A 14,255-nucleotide genomic window follows, 5' to 3' on the forward strand; every position below is an offset into this window, starting at 1 on the left:
ACAGTGCTCGTTCAACAAGCATCGGCTGGCTCGTTTCAACCCCAGAGCTGCGTAAGGTACACCACATCCTTCACTCACAGTTGAAGTTCCCAACTTCAACTTCTTTTCTGACTTTACGTTGGAAAATATTCTTTAGCTTAGGTGAGGCCATCATCTAATTCATCTCCACTTTGCTCACAAAGCCAGTGTGTCAGCACAGAGGCAGACAGTGTATCTTCTACCAGTGAGCACGCCTGGTGCTGTGACGCCCTCTGAGAAGGTGAATGCCATCTTCCCTTTCTATGGGATGTTTCAGGGTTGCCTGGTCTTCGGTTCTAATGTATTCTCTCTGCTTTCCTTCTTAACAGTAACAGTTATGCAATAAATATTTATTGAGTTCTTTCTAGTGCCAAGCACGCTAAGTAATAGAGGCTGTGCCAATTTGACTCTTGGCTACAAGATGCAGTAGTTAATTTCTAAATAACTTAGGTAAGAAAAGAGAATGATAACAATTGGAAAGCCATTAACCTGCTCGCAAAGTCAACAGGGAGCCTGAGGAGGCTGCCTGGGGAAGCGAGTGGGAGCTGGGGGAGACGAGCCGTGGCCTGAGTCACACAGGAAGAGCCACTTAAAGTGCCACCCCTGTTTCTGTGCCACGGGACCTGCCGCCCAGTACCCTCCCGGGGCTGTGGGATTCCTGACTGGTTGCAGCCACCACAGTTTTGAGCCACTCCCTCAGGTATCACATTCCAACAACAGTTTTTAATGAGCAGGTGTGGGTCCCCTGCCCAGGAGAAAGCTGCAAAAGACTTGGCCAGTGCCGGTCCACTGTGGGAGTGTGGTTCCTGCCTCACTCTGCATGGGAGGGCGGGGGCCGGTAGCCGTTCACACCTGAAGGAAACAGGGAGGAACCCAAACAGGCAAGGGGCTACCAGGCAGCCAAAGGGAGGGCGATGTTGCCTAGTAACAAAGTTGGGTGGGGAGGTGTGGCGTGCCGAGTGCAGAGCTGCACCCTGATGGGCCTTGTGGAGTGTCTTTTCTCTGGGGAAATCAACCAGGGAGGTCAGGAGGGCTTTGCATTCACACTGAGGAGACAGAGCCTCATCCTCCTGGCCAGGGCATCTCAGCCCCACATCACTGACATTTAGGCAGGTCTTCCTCGGTGGATGAGGTGGGTGGGGTGTTCTGTGCATTGCAGGCTGTTGCCCAGCACCCCGGCCTCTACCCACTGGATTCCAGTAGCAAGCCCTCCCACCCCCACTCCTGAGGATCAAAAATAAAAACTATCTCCAGGGTTTCTCAAAACCCCTCCTGCCAACTTCCCTTTCCCACGCCCACCAGTGCATCAGTCACCTGGGGTTTTGTTTGAGTGGATTCTTGAGCCTGCTTTGAACGACTGAAGTAGGAACTCTGGGATATGAGATTGGGTCTGTCTTTTCCTTCCAGATGGTTCTGGGGTTTGACTGCAGAGGTTGCAGTAAGACTTCAGCCTGGGTGACAGAGCGAGACTCCGTTTCATCTAAAAAAAAAAAAAGAAAAAAAGGAGGCCCAGAGACAGGGAGATCAGGGTGTGCAGCAGGTGGGAGTCTGAGCTGCTCTGCAGCCTGTCCTGGCCACCCCTGGCGGGGCGCGTTTGGGCCCGAGCTGTTCCCACAGGGCTGCGGGCTCATCTTGCTGTGCTTTTGATTTTTACTTTCCTGCTGACGGCCACTGCTGAGTGCCATCTCTACTTGCTCTCCTCAGATCTTTGGTAAAATGCCTCTTCTCATATTTTGCCCATTTTAAAACATTGGTTGTTTTCTGATTACTATCCGCCTGCTAGTTTTCAAGGGTACCATGAACTCACTGAAAATGGATTCAACTGTTGATAAAAAGAAAATATGATGGATTTGGAAAACAGGATTATCCAGACATGACCTCAGGATGTGGTTTTCTTAAACGATTTCCTTCCCTGTTGGTATTTTAAGAATCTCAGTTTCCTTTCTTCAGTGACGGAAAGATCAAAACGCAAATCCTTGGTGCAAAGACGAAGCAGGCTCTGAGTGGGAAGACGGAGTCCTCCTCGAGAGCTGGACCTGGCGACGCCTGCCTCTCCGGGCCGCTCCCCGCAGGAGGAACGTCACAGGCGCCCCTGGGGAGGGCAGTGTGCTTATTTTATCTCCTTCCACCATCACTGAGGTGTGAGAGGCCCGGGTCGAATCTGCGGCTCATTCTGGAAGGTCTGGGCTGTCACGAGGGAAAGGGACTGTCTTTCCCCTCCGCCCCCTCCTAGTCCTCGAAACAACCTCTCGTGTCACAGGAAAAGGGGCAGTGCTGAGCTTTGCCTTCTGATGAGCACAGGTCGGTAAGCCAGGTGGGTCTGCCAGTGTGCTGAGAGGGGCTTCCATCCCGCTCCCACCCTCCCCAGGGGGTGGGCTTCAGGGCTTGCAGCGCTGCCCAGGCCCTGCAGAGCAGGTGGTTTCCAGCGCGGAGGGAGGAAGAATAGGATCCTAGCGTTTGGAGATGGCCAAGCGCCTCAGGCTGTCATGGCAACGCAGCGGCCAGGCCCTGCTCCTGGGGCTCCGGTCTCAGGCCAGGCAGCCCTGACTCGCATTCTGCGCTGGCCTCTCCTGTGCAGGCGCCGCGCTTGCTCTTCTGAGTCGTGATCGCCAGGACCACTTCATCCCACTCCAGGAGAAGGAAGGCGTGGGCTGAGACCTCTGCCCCTCTGCCTAAGGTGACATGGCCTGCCAAGCCTCCACCAGGCAGTCTCCTCCCTTAATCCTCACTTTATTTCCAAAGGTGGGTGCTCAGACCACACGAACTGTGGAGGGACCTCCAGCGTTTCCGGAGCCGCCCCAGTCCAGGGCCTGACTGCTGCTTTCTCTATGCTCATCTGCTTCTCTGGGAGGAAGATGTTGACTTTTCCTTCCTAAAATACAATGGCTTCCAGACCTTGATTGTCTGACCTACAGTAAGAAGTACATGTAATTGTGATCAAGCGTGTATGTATGTGAGTGCATCTGGAAAAAAAATTTATGAAACTATACTCGATCTATGTGAAACGTAATTTCTTCTATTCCAGTCCACGTTACATAGAATCTGTCACATTATTTTCTCTTCTAGTCCATTAAAAAATTGCCAGCCATACTCACTAAATTGATGACATGAACCACTAATGGTTTCGGACTTGAGCTTTGGGAAACACTGCTCTGATGTATGCGCCTGGACTGGAGGTGGGAGCTCAGAGTCCCACCATGCTCACCTCATCCCTCCCCAGGTCCAGGGCTAAGCAGGAGGGAGAGTTGGCTCTACTGAAGAAGGAGCACAGCCTCATAATTTCCTAAACACGTAAGTTCAAAATCCGCGCCTCTCCGGTCACATATGCTCTCAGAGGATAAGCCCAGACATGACGAGAGGCACGATCTCTCTCCCGCTTAGAACACCCAGAAGGTATTTCATGGTCATATGGCTTCCTTTTGTAATCTACTGACATTTTTGATTGTTTCATCGAGGAGCAAAAGGTGAACATTTTGCAAAGGCTACTCATCTCTAGAAATAAAATAACTCTTTCTTAAAAAAAAAACCCCAGTTTGTTAATGTTGCTCTCATTGGACAGCACGGTATTCTTGCAAGAAAAAATAATTCAAGGGGTGGAAAAAAGAATTAGGCTTAGGGTTACTTCTGTTTAAATTCAACTGTGCTTGGAGTCAGCTTATTAAACCAACTCTTATTTCTCAAAATCCCATTTAGATGCCAAACTTTACCATCAACTTCCAATGATAACTAAAACATTGAAGAATAAACTCAAAGTTTGAATATTTGAAAATGTCAAATAAAATTAAGTGTTGGAGAAGTTAGAGAAGAGTTGAGAGAGGGAAAATGACAGATACGACTTTATTTTTATTAAGCATTTGTCGTTACTTTTGAACTTACCGTAGGCACAACTTCAGTCCGAGACTTAGAAGAGGAGGCGGTAGATCTAATTTAAAGGTTACGTGTAAATTACTGTGAAATCTGGAAAAGCTGTGCAGGAGCCTGGGAGACAGGTACCCCATGGGCTGTGTGGAATGTCTTGCTATGTAACAGGCACTAACTTGCTAACAATGTGTTTGTTGGTGGTTTTTGCTGAATGACTCACTGTGACCACTTTCTTAGGAAACAGGCAATGAGTATTTCTGTTCCCACTCAGCGCAGACACCTAGGGCCACAGGGTCAGGAGGCATCAGGGCAGGCAAATGCATATCCCAGATGAAAAATCCTTCTCCATTTTACAGAGAAAGGTGTACAGCATATACACATTTTAAATATGACAATTATTGTTCCTTTGAAGTAGGAAATGGATTCTGCATGCATAGCAAGGGCCCGTTTAAAAATTGCTTCCAGGAATGTTTCTACGATTGTCTATCCCCCTGCCTCCACCCCACTGCAGTCATCATTCTCAGGTTGCCTTGTGACTGTAATAGCTTGCGTTCTCTGTAGCATTTTGGAGTTTCAGAGGGCTCCTAAATGTGTCCATTACTGTGAAATGGTGTTATTTGCCTCTTTTACACACAAGGAAACCAGGCACAGACTCACGCAGTTCTTTGCCTGAAGTCAGGGGGAGCCTGGACCAGAGCCCTGGTTCCCGGCAGCTGCAGCGAGGCCAGAATCCTTCCCGGCATTCCCCTGCTGCTCCTCTCAGGAGGGCTGGAGTCAGTCATCTGCAAATGAGATAACTGATTTCTAGCACTCTTAGTAATGCTGACACTGAAATACCATGGCATCTACTTGGAGGCTCCAACCGGTGTATTAAAACATGTAGTATCTTCTTTTCTTTCCTTTTCTTAATTTTTTTTTCAAGGATCACAGTTACTATCTGTAGGATTTCAAAATCTCCCAGAGCAATATATTTGAAAGTTAAGAACAATTTCCAGGGAGATTTCCTCCAGTTTGGAAGGTTTGTGTACACTGTGAGAACAAATTTTCTCCAGAGATGATCCTCAATTTCTGTTTATTTTTGCTGTCAAAATTGAGTTTCTACCATTCAGAATTTTTATTTCTCTTTCTAGAATTTAGTGTTACAAATTTTGGGGTTGTGGGTAACCAGGTGATGAGTCAGAGGCAGCCCACAGCTGCTGATTCTGTTAATGACACTGACGTGCTCACTTACTGAAAACTGTGGAATCCTACAAAGACAGATATGGTTCGTCTGTGTCCCCACCCAAATCTCACCTTGAACTGTAATAATCTCCACGTGTCGAGGGCAGGCCCAGGTGGAGATAACTGAATCACAGGGCGGGTTCCCTATACTGTTTTTGTGGTGGTGGATGAGTCTCACGAAATCTGACGGTTTTATAAATAGGAGTTCCCCTCCACAAGCTCTCTCTTTTTGCCTGCCACCAAAGAAGACATGACTTCTCTTCCTTCACCTTCTGCGGTGATTGTGGGGCCTCTCCAGCCTTGTGGCACTGAGTCAATGAAACCTCTTTCCTTTATAAGTTACCTAGTCTTGGGTATGTCTGTATTAGCAGCATGAGAATAGATTAATACAGACACGGATGTGATCATGGACATTCACAAACGAACATTGTATTTATTTCAACTTGCAAAAATTTGATTCTGTGTTTTCCTTCATATTTCTCCTACCCCTTCCTCTTTCCCCTTCCCACTTCTTTCCTTAATTTATTTCCTTCCTCCCTCTCTCCCTCTTCTCTCTCCCTCCCTCCCTCCTCTCCCTCCCTTCCTTCCTTCCTCTCTCCCTCCTCTCCCTCCCTCCCTCCTCTCCCTCCCTCTCTCCCTCCCTCCTCTTCCTCCCTTCCTCCCTTCCTCCTTCCCTCCCTTCCTTCCTCCCTCTCTCCCTCCTCTCCCTCCCTCCCTCCTCTCCCTCCCTTTCATTTTCTGTTCCTCCCTTCTTTCCTTCCTGTTTAGCCTAAAGCTACCTCCTCGCATATTTCAAATTCAGCTGGAACCTAACTGGAATCGTAAACAGACTCACCCACTCTTGTAGCAATCACTGTTCAAACCATGTTCGAATAAGGCAAATGCGGCGCTGTAACCAACCCGCTGTTTCTGTCCCTCACGTCCGTTTTCTGTTCATCACTTTTCTTCTGTCACCAGGCAACTGCGCTGGAGTCCCCGAGCCTCCTGTGGCTTAGGAGGCCGCAGGGTTCACCAACTGCTCTTTGTTCGGTTAAACTCCGTTACACTTAATTTGTGTAAGGTTTGTTTTTCAAATGCTTCCTTCCTCTTTCTCTCTCTTTTCTGCAGTTGAATACACCTGATATTATCTGGCTTTGTGTCCCCACCAAAATTTCATGTAAAATTGGGATCCCCAGTGTTGAAGCTGGGGCCTGGTGGGAGGTGATTGCATCATGGGGTGAAGTTCTCGTGAAGGGCTTAGCACCGTCCCCACCTGGGACTGCACTGTGATGAGACGTGGTTGGTTAAAAGCACGTGGCACCGCCCTCCTCCTGCTCCAGCCACGGAAGACGCCTGCTCCCGCTTCGCCTTTCGCCACGATTGTGGATTTCCTATGGCCTCCCCAAAACCTGAGCAGGTGCCAGCTCCGTGCTTCCTGTACAGTCTGTGGAATCACGAGCCAATTAAACCTCTTTTCTTTATAAATTACCCAGTCTCAGGTATTTTTTTATAGCATGTGAGAACGGACTCATACACCCCTGTTTTGAAATGCCAGCAACAGTTCCCTCTAGTTATTTAGGGGATAGTCCAGTTAAATAGCCAAACCATTATCACCCTCGTCACCCTCACAACTCTGGGGAGGTGAGGTCTGAGCTGGCGCGGCCTCCCCTGGCCCTGGGAGCGGGGCCTGAGCCAGCGCAGGTGGGAGTTGTGATGCAGATGTGAGCCTGCTAGCCAGGGAGTGGTGCCTTGGCGGCTCAAGGATTGGACTGAGAATACAGAGAAATAGACAGCAGTATTTACAGAGATGACCTCTAAAACAAAAACATAACAGACTTGAAAGATGAGCAAGAAATGTTGAATTTGGATGCGACAAAATTGAAAATAACAGCATCTTTTTTGGGAACATGGGCTTTCCTTTGCGTGTGAGGGAGTGGCTGTGGTTGACCTTGCCCTCACGCACGTGGCAGAGGTGGAGACGCAGGTGACCACCAAGTCCATCCACCGGGGCACATTCCTCCATCCGCCCCACCAGGAAGTTCACACAGCACCTGCCTCAAATGGAGCTGGGAAGAAATTCCAATTACAAGTCATCAGCTTTTGTTTTAGAATCCAAAGAGCTGTAGTGAAAGCCAGCTTATGCTAATCGTCTAGAAGAGGTTAGGACCTTGGAAGAGAGAACCCCTCAGAACAAATGACCACGCTTGTCCCTCACTTTCCCTCTGGTCCTCGTTCTCCCCTCCCCTCCCACCCAGCTCTCTCCTGGCCGCAGACAGTTGCCAGTTTCCTCCCTAACTTTCTAGTGTAGCTTGTACCGAGCCCACGCCGGGTGTGTGTGGGTTCTGCAGGTGCCCTTAGCTGCGAGGTTCCTCCTGGGGAGAGCATGTGTCCCACGTGCAGCGGGCGGAACAAGAAACTCGTTTTACAAATGCTTTCAAAAGTGGAAGATCCACGGGGTGCGATGGGTCACGCCTGTAATTCCAGCACTTTGGGAGGCCGAGGCAGGGGGATCACCTGAGATCAAGAGCTCGAGACCAGCTTGGCCAACATGGTGAAACCCCGTGTCTCCTAAAAAGACAAAAATAATTAGCCAGGCATGGAGGCAGCCACCTGTAATCCCAGCTACTTGGGAGGCTGAGGCAGGAGAATCACTTGAACCCGTGAGGCAGAGGTTGCAGTGAGCCGAGATCACTCCAGCCTGGGTGACACAGTGAGACTCCCTCTTAAAAAAAAAAAAAAAGTTGGAAGATTGACTTTCCTCGTTTCAGAGAAATCCCTTTCAAAGTCATGGCTGTTTCTCAGCCACACTCAAAGCAGGCACGGGCTGCCACGGAAACCTCCAGGGGATTTACAAGACGGTGGCATTCCATTAACTCAGGACCGGCAGCCTAACTCGGGATCCGCTGCCAGTGCTGAAAAGGAGAAAAAGCCATGATGTGGCGTGAGCCCTCTCAGTGCGCAGCTTCTAAGAGCCTCCAGCAATACAAAGATAACTATACAACTTCAGAAACTTAGTTCCTAAGCCTAAAATGTACAAATACACATTCATGTGGATAGATGTGTTTCCTTCAGAAAAGTTACTGCAGAAGCCAGGGAGTATTTAGTTTTCAATCACAGAAAACAGTGTAATACTCATAATGCTCCTAATAGCTGTCTCTTTACTAAGATTATTTTCTTCCCACAAATACAACTGGTATTAAAAGTTGAGTATTAGTTAATAGGGCACGAAACAGAAGTACCGAAAAGTTGAAAAGTCATTGTCTCAGCTTGCTCAGCAGTTAGATAAAATTGCTAGAATCCGAGGAGCCTCATCTCTGAGGGGTTTGCGGAGCGCCAAGGGCAGGACGCCTCCTACCCAGATGCGTGCAGCTCCTGGTACCTGGATGCTTCCCAGGCCACGGTTAGCTACTGCTGCACTGGGAGCGTGGGGGCAGACAGTTCACGGGGAGAGACTCAGTCCCGGTGTGGGCAGACACAGTTCCAGGAGCACAGAGTGAGAGCCTCATCCAGAGAGAAGGGACCATAGAACCCTGGGAAGAAAACCAAGACCACACAGAGGAGGGACCGTGAGCTCTCACTAGGTCTGAAGTTGGCAGGGCAGAGACGGGCTGGAGATGGGCAGGGGGTGTGGGGTGTGGAGTGAAGATTGGGGGGATGGGGCTGCAAGCCAGGAAGTGAGAGGGAACGTTTTTTTTCCTCTGGGATTCTGCAAGGAGCAGAGCCTGCGCTCAGGGGATGTGAGATAGCAGCTGCCAGGCCCCCGCCCTGGGGACCAGCCTGCTGAACATGCTCCCACCTCCCTTTGTATCAGCAAGTGCCCTGCCTGAAGTCCCACCTGTGCCCATGGCGCTCTTGGTCACATTCGGGGAATGGCCGGGCACAGGCCTGCCTCACACATCCTCAGAGAGGGAAGACTCAGGGAGCTTACACGAGGCTGTGTGGTGCAGGCTTACCTCTCCAGAGGGGTCTCCCCAAGCACGAAGCTGTAGCACATCCAGGTTTACAGAGACGCTGCACTGGGTCAGGAGCACACCTAGTGCCCTGGTAGTGAGTGTCTGTGGGAGCCAGTCTTCCTACTGGGGCAGAGCTGTGTGTTAACTTTTCAGAAATTGCCTGAGCCGGTTGACTTCACATGGAAGCTTCAAATCCCCACAGAAATTGACAAACGCTGTAAGTGAGCCCCACCCTCCCACAGGACAGCACTGGCGACTGCTGTGGGCAGCCTCACGTGAACAAGTGTGCAGAAGGGGCTCTGACACCTCCTGGGGCTGGTCCTACAGCAGCAGATGGGAGAAGCAGTGAGGGACCCCGCATCTCCATGAGATCCTGCCAGTGCCATAAACGCAGCCCTCAAGATGTTGGCCACCAGCCTTACTTTGCTCGGAGACCACAGCAAAGATGCAGAGCACATTTAGATTAAAGCGTCTGCAGTTATCTCACGCTGCACTGCCCTTAAAATACCTCCAGGCATTGCTTGTCCACGGTGTGACTTTTCTCCTGACAGGAGCTTTGGGAGCTATTACCTTGAATGCACCACTGTGGAATGCATCATCTCTTCCTGAGTAACCTGGTTTCTAAAGACTTAGGTATTCAGTAAAACAGCCACCTCCCCTTGCGTGGTGTCTTCGACTGTTTGTGCTGCCATCATGGAATAAATACCACAGGCTGGGTAATTTATAAGGAAAAGAAATTTATTTCTCACAGTTCTGGAGACTGGGAGGTCCAATATCAAGGTGCCGGCATCCGGCAAGGACCTTTGTGCTGCATCGTCCCAAGGTGGAAAGTGAGCATGGGAGAGAGAGAAAGAGGGGAAGGAGGTGGAGCCCAGCCCAATCCCAAGGAACCCCTCCTGTGATAACAGCCTTCATCCATTCATGAAGCAGAGCCCTCATGACTCAATCACCTTTTAAAGCCCTCACCTCCCCACACGGTTGCACTGGGGATGAAGCTTCCAGCATGTGAACTTCAGGGCACACACTCAAATCATAGCAGATGGAATGGCCAGTAATGATTAAGTATGAGCCAGAGAAGAATGCTCTCTCTCTGGGCATTTTACATTCCATGGGGGAAATATTGTATTTGCTGCAAGGCTATAATCAAGATGCTAATGAATTGGCCTGATTTAGGATTTGGTCCAGAGAAAAGGAGAAGCATACTTTTAAGTGCGGTGATTTGATGCTTGTGTGCACAGTTTTCCTGTGATGCTTGGCAATCAGGAACCTGCGAGTCAGACACAGGCGCAGTGCACAGGCAGGAGTGAGCCCTGTGAAGACAGAGCTCAGGACAGGGGCTGCCGAGGGCTCCGCTCGTTCTCTGGTCCCCGGGGTCTCTAATGCAGTTGCCTGTTATGATCTCATAGCCTCAAAGGGTTCAGTAAGCTTTGCCTTAACTCAGGACACTAAGGTGACAATACAAAGCCTGGAAGTGATTAAACCCACGCTGTGGACTGCGACCTATGAGTAGTGTTAATTTCTCAGTTAATTGTGAATTTAAATATTCAAAGATACAACAATATACTGATGTACTGGTGTGCACTGGGAGAGCTGCTCTTTAAGCTTGCTTCGTGAAAACATAGAGGCTCTCAGGAAGTAGTTTTGAAAGAATGAACTTAACATAAGGGCCCTTCTTTCTAAGAAACTGGTCAACTCCCTTTGAGGGCTGATTGAACGCAGGTCTGCTTATTTCTGGCCCCGCTTGGATACCCCTTTCTTCAGCTCCATGGACCCTTGCGTTTTCCGCAGACGTGACTCTTCAGCGTTCCTTCCTTGCCTCAGTGCGTTGAAGGCTGCCTGCAGGGACAGTGCTGTCTTTTCGTCTGCTGTGGGTTGAAAGCTCATGGTTCTGGTGAACTCCTCAGCTCCCTCTTCGTCAGCCCCATTCTGGGGAGTAGCTTCCTCCAGAGCGCCACGGTGTTTCCACGGTCCGTGTTTCCGTGATCTGTGTTCCCCCACTGGCCTCCCCGTTGGGCTCCTGGGCTCAATGCCATTTCTCTCTGATCCCCCAGGTGCAGAGGCAGGAGGGACCTAGCACAACCCGGCTGAGTGGACAAAGACTGAGAACAGGTGTTCCAGTTTGCAGAGGCCCTTCAGCTCCATGTTCCCTGGTGGGCTGTGGGCTCCGTCCTCACCCTCCACCATCCGCCCAGCCCCACCCTCCGGCTGCCCCTGCAGCACGTCTTCATGCTCGCTCTCCCGTAGACCCCACAAAACTCTGAGGCGAAGATAAAATGAATTCATTTTCTGTCTGAACCCCCCTGTCCTCAGCACAGCTCTCACACTTCCTTTTTGTTTTTGAGATGGAGTCTCGCTCTGTCGCCCAGGCTAGAGTGCAGTGGCACGATCTCGGCTCACAGCAACCTCTACCTATCGGGGTTCAAGCAATTCTCTTGCCTCAGCCTTCCGAGTAGCTGGGATTACAGGTGTGTGCCACCATACATTCACAAAAAAACTTACATACGATTTTCATAGCGGCATTATTCATAATAGTCAAACAGTGAAAACAGCCCAAATGTCTGTCAGTCGATGAATCAATAATCAAAATGTGGTCTGTCCACACAATGGAACATTATTCAGCCATAAAAGGAATGAAATACTTATATATATGCACACCATGATGACACTTGAAAATGTTATGCTAAGTGAAAGACTCTGCACGCGGAAGACCACATCGTGTGTGACTATCTATGAGAAGCATCTGGAAGAGGAAAATCCATCGCGTTCATCTGCCAGAGCTGCCACAACCAGATGCTGCGGACACGGTGGGTTAAGTAACAAATGTATCATGTCGCAGTTCTGGAGGCTGGAAGTCTGAGCTCAAGGAGGGCAGAGCTGGCACCTGGTGAGGCCTCCCTCCTTGGCTTGCAGATGGTCGCCTTCTCATTGTGTCCTCACATCGTTGTCCCTCTGTGCCCCCATAGCCAGGGTCTCTCAGTGTCCTGGTGGCCTTTCCTTATAAAGACACCAGCTAGTTTGGAGTCGGGCCCACCCAAACCGCCTTATTTTAACATAATCACTTCTTTAAAGGCACCATCTCCAACTGCAGCCACATTCTGAGGTGTGGGGAGCTAGGGCTTCAACATGTGAGTTTTGGGGGACACAGTTTCAGCCCATAACATCTATGGAGCCAGAAAGGAGGTCAGTGGTTGCCAGGAGTTAAAGGCAGGGGATGGAGAGTGACTGCTGACGGGCACTGGGTTTTCTCATGGGGAAATGAAAACGCCCTGCAGCTGATTGTGAAGACAGCTGCACAACCTTGGGAAAGTACTAAAAATCACTGGATTGTATAAAGGGTGAACTTTATGGTATGTGAACCGTGTATCTCAATTTAAAAATAGGAAAATTTGCTAACCTCGAGAAGAGATTAATATAGGTGCCAGTGGGAGAAAGACAAGGCCACAGAAAGACAAAATCATGCAGAAAATGGCTTTTCTGTGCTGTCGCTCTCCCCTTCCCATAACTCCAGCCAGGACTCCTTTGGCTGGTTCTCCAAGTAGCTTTGACAAACCACCAGCTCAGGGTTCTTTCTCCCAACCACCGCCCCCCAGCCTCGTTGCCAGGCTACGGAAATCCAGAGCACTGCTTGCAAAAGAAAAGCCAAGGACAGAACAGAGCCCCGGGGAGCAGCTGTGGTGGCCGAGCCGGAGGAGGAGGCAGGGAATTCCGGCCGCCCAGAGCCCTGGCAGAGGCAGCCGCTGCATTGAGCCCCTCACTTTATTGAGGGGGTGTCCCTGTGCTTGGAAAGGCAATTTCCTTTTCAGCAGCATTGGTATGGGCTTTGGAATATCTTGCCTGGCTCTTCATTTCTCTCTTTCTCATGAAAGCCTTTCTCTTCTCGGTAAGTAATTATTCCTATTCTGTGACCTCAGTGAGATGGGGAAGAGTGGCCAATTTGTGGCACCTTTTTTTCTGTGACGCAGCCCAGAGGTCTCCATGTCCTGCAGCTCCATGCTTTGGGAAAGGAGTGTTCCTACAATCAGCTTGTCCGTGCTCTCGTCTGGAAGTAGGTATGGACACACAGGCACACAGAGCTCCATGACCTCACTCCCAGGCACTGTCATAGAGAAACACAATTTGCTAAATGCATGGGAAAACACAGTATTACAAAATCTTTCCAGCTGAGTGCTGTGGCACATGCCTGTAATCCCAGCACTTTGGGAGGCAGAGGCAGGCAGGTCATCTGAGGTCAGGAGTTTGAGACCAGCCTGGCCAACATGGCGAAACCCTGTCTCTACCAAAAATGCAAAAATTAGCCGGGCATAGTGATGCGCGCCTGTAGTCCAGCTACTCGGGAGGCTGAGGCCAGAGAATCGCTTGAACCCGGGAGGTGGAGGCTGCAGTGAGCTGATATCGTGCTGTGCACTCCAGCCTGGGTGACAGAGGAAGACTGTTTGGGAAAAAATAAACAGAAAACTTTTTCTGTAAAAATTATCCTGATCCAAAATATGATACGTGTTTGTGTGTGTGTGCGTGTGTGTGACTTAGGTTGCCACCAATCTTGAAAGATCATACAAAAAGGCAAATGGAAAGAAGCCCAGCGAGAAGCATTTCCCTGCTGATGAAGGCAGAAAAGGCACTGCAACAGATCTTGCTGGAACAGGAAGCAACCATTCGTGTTATTGTTAACAAATTGAATTTGTGGAGTCTTTGGTGTCTCTATATTTGATGTCCTTGGTTTGTTCATCTGACCACAGAACCATTATTAGTGGCAGGAAATATCACTGTACATTTATACTGAAAGTCTGTAGTTCTGGCAAAATTAAAACGTTGAGAACATAAAGTTGCAAATCCTAATAACACTTTTTAAAAGTCAGTTTTCTTTCACATGAATGCATGTGAAAAATTCACGCAGCTTTTGGTCATCCAAGGTCACAGGAGAGAGCTTGAGCGTTGAAACCTGCACCAGCAATCCAGGCGAGGCGGCTCCTTGTGCCAGGGCGCCCTCTAGAGCCGGAGAGAGGAAGCGGCGCCGGCGGACGGCGGCGCCTCCGCACCCAAGAGGTGCTTATCCCAAAAACAGATGCTGGGACCCAGATGCCTGCCCTGGGTAAGCAGCACGAATGAACAGAGACACTTCAGGCTATGTGAATCCTTGGGAATCCCCTAACTTCATCCCTTGAATTTTAAAACCGAGAAACTTGATATCCAGAGAAGAAAGGCCCTTTTGAGGCCAAGACACCA

General features: G+C 49.7%; 1 long non-coding RNA gene across 1 annotated transcript; it reads left to right on the plus strand.

Annotated features, from left to right (window-relative positions):
• The first annotated feature begins 12,737 nt into the window (after window positions 1-12,737).
• LOC135268266 (uncharacterized) lies at window positions 12,738-13,839 on the plus strand. Its single transcript, XR_010336535.1, has 3 exons — window positions 12,738-12,912; window positions 12,995-13,081; window positions 13,560-13,839. It is a non-coding gene; the product is annotated as an uncharacterized LOC135268266 (long non-coding RNA).
• The last annotated feature ends 416 nt before the right edge of the window (window positions 13,840-14,255 follow it).

The sequence above is a fragment of the Aotus nancymaae genome, unplaced genomic scaffold (genome assembly GCF_030222135.1).
Source record: "Aotus nancymaae isolate 86718 unplaced genomic scaffold, 86718_ANA_hifiasm-v0.15.2.pri h1tg000040l, whole genome shotgun sequence".
Classification (NCBI taxonomy): Eukaryota; Metazoa; Chordata; class Mammalia; order Primates; family Aotidae; genus Aotus; species Aotus nancymaae.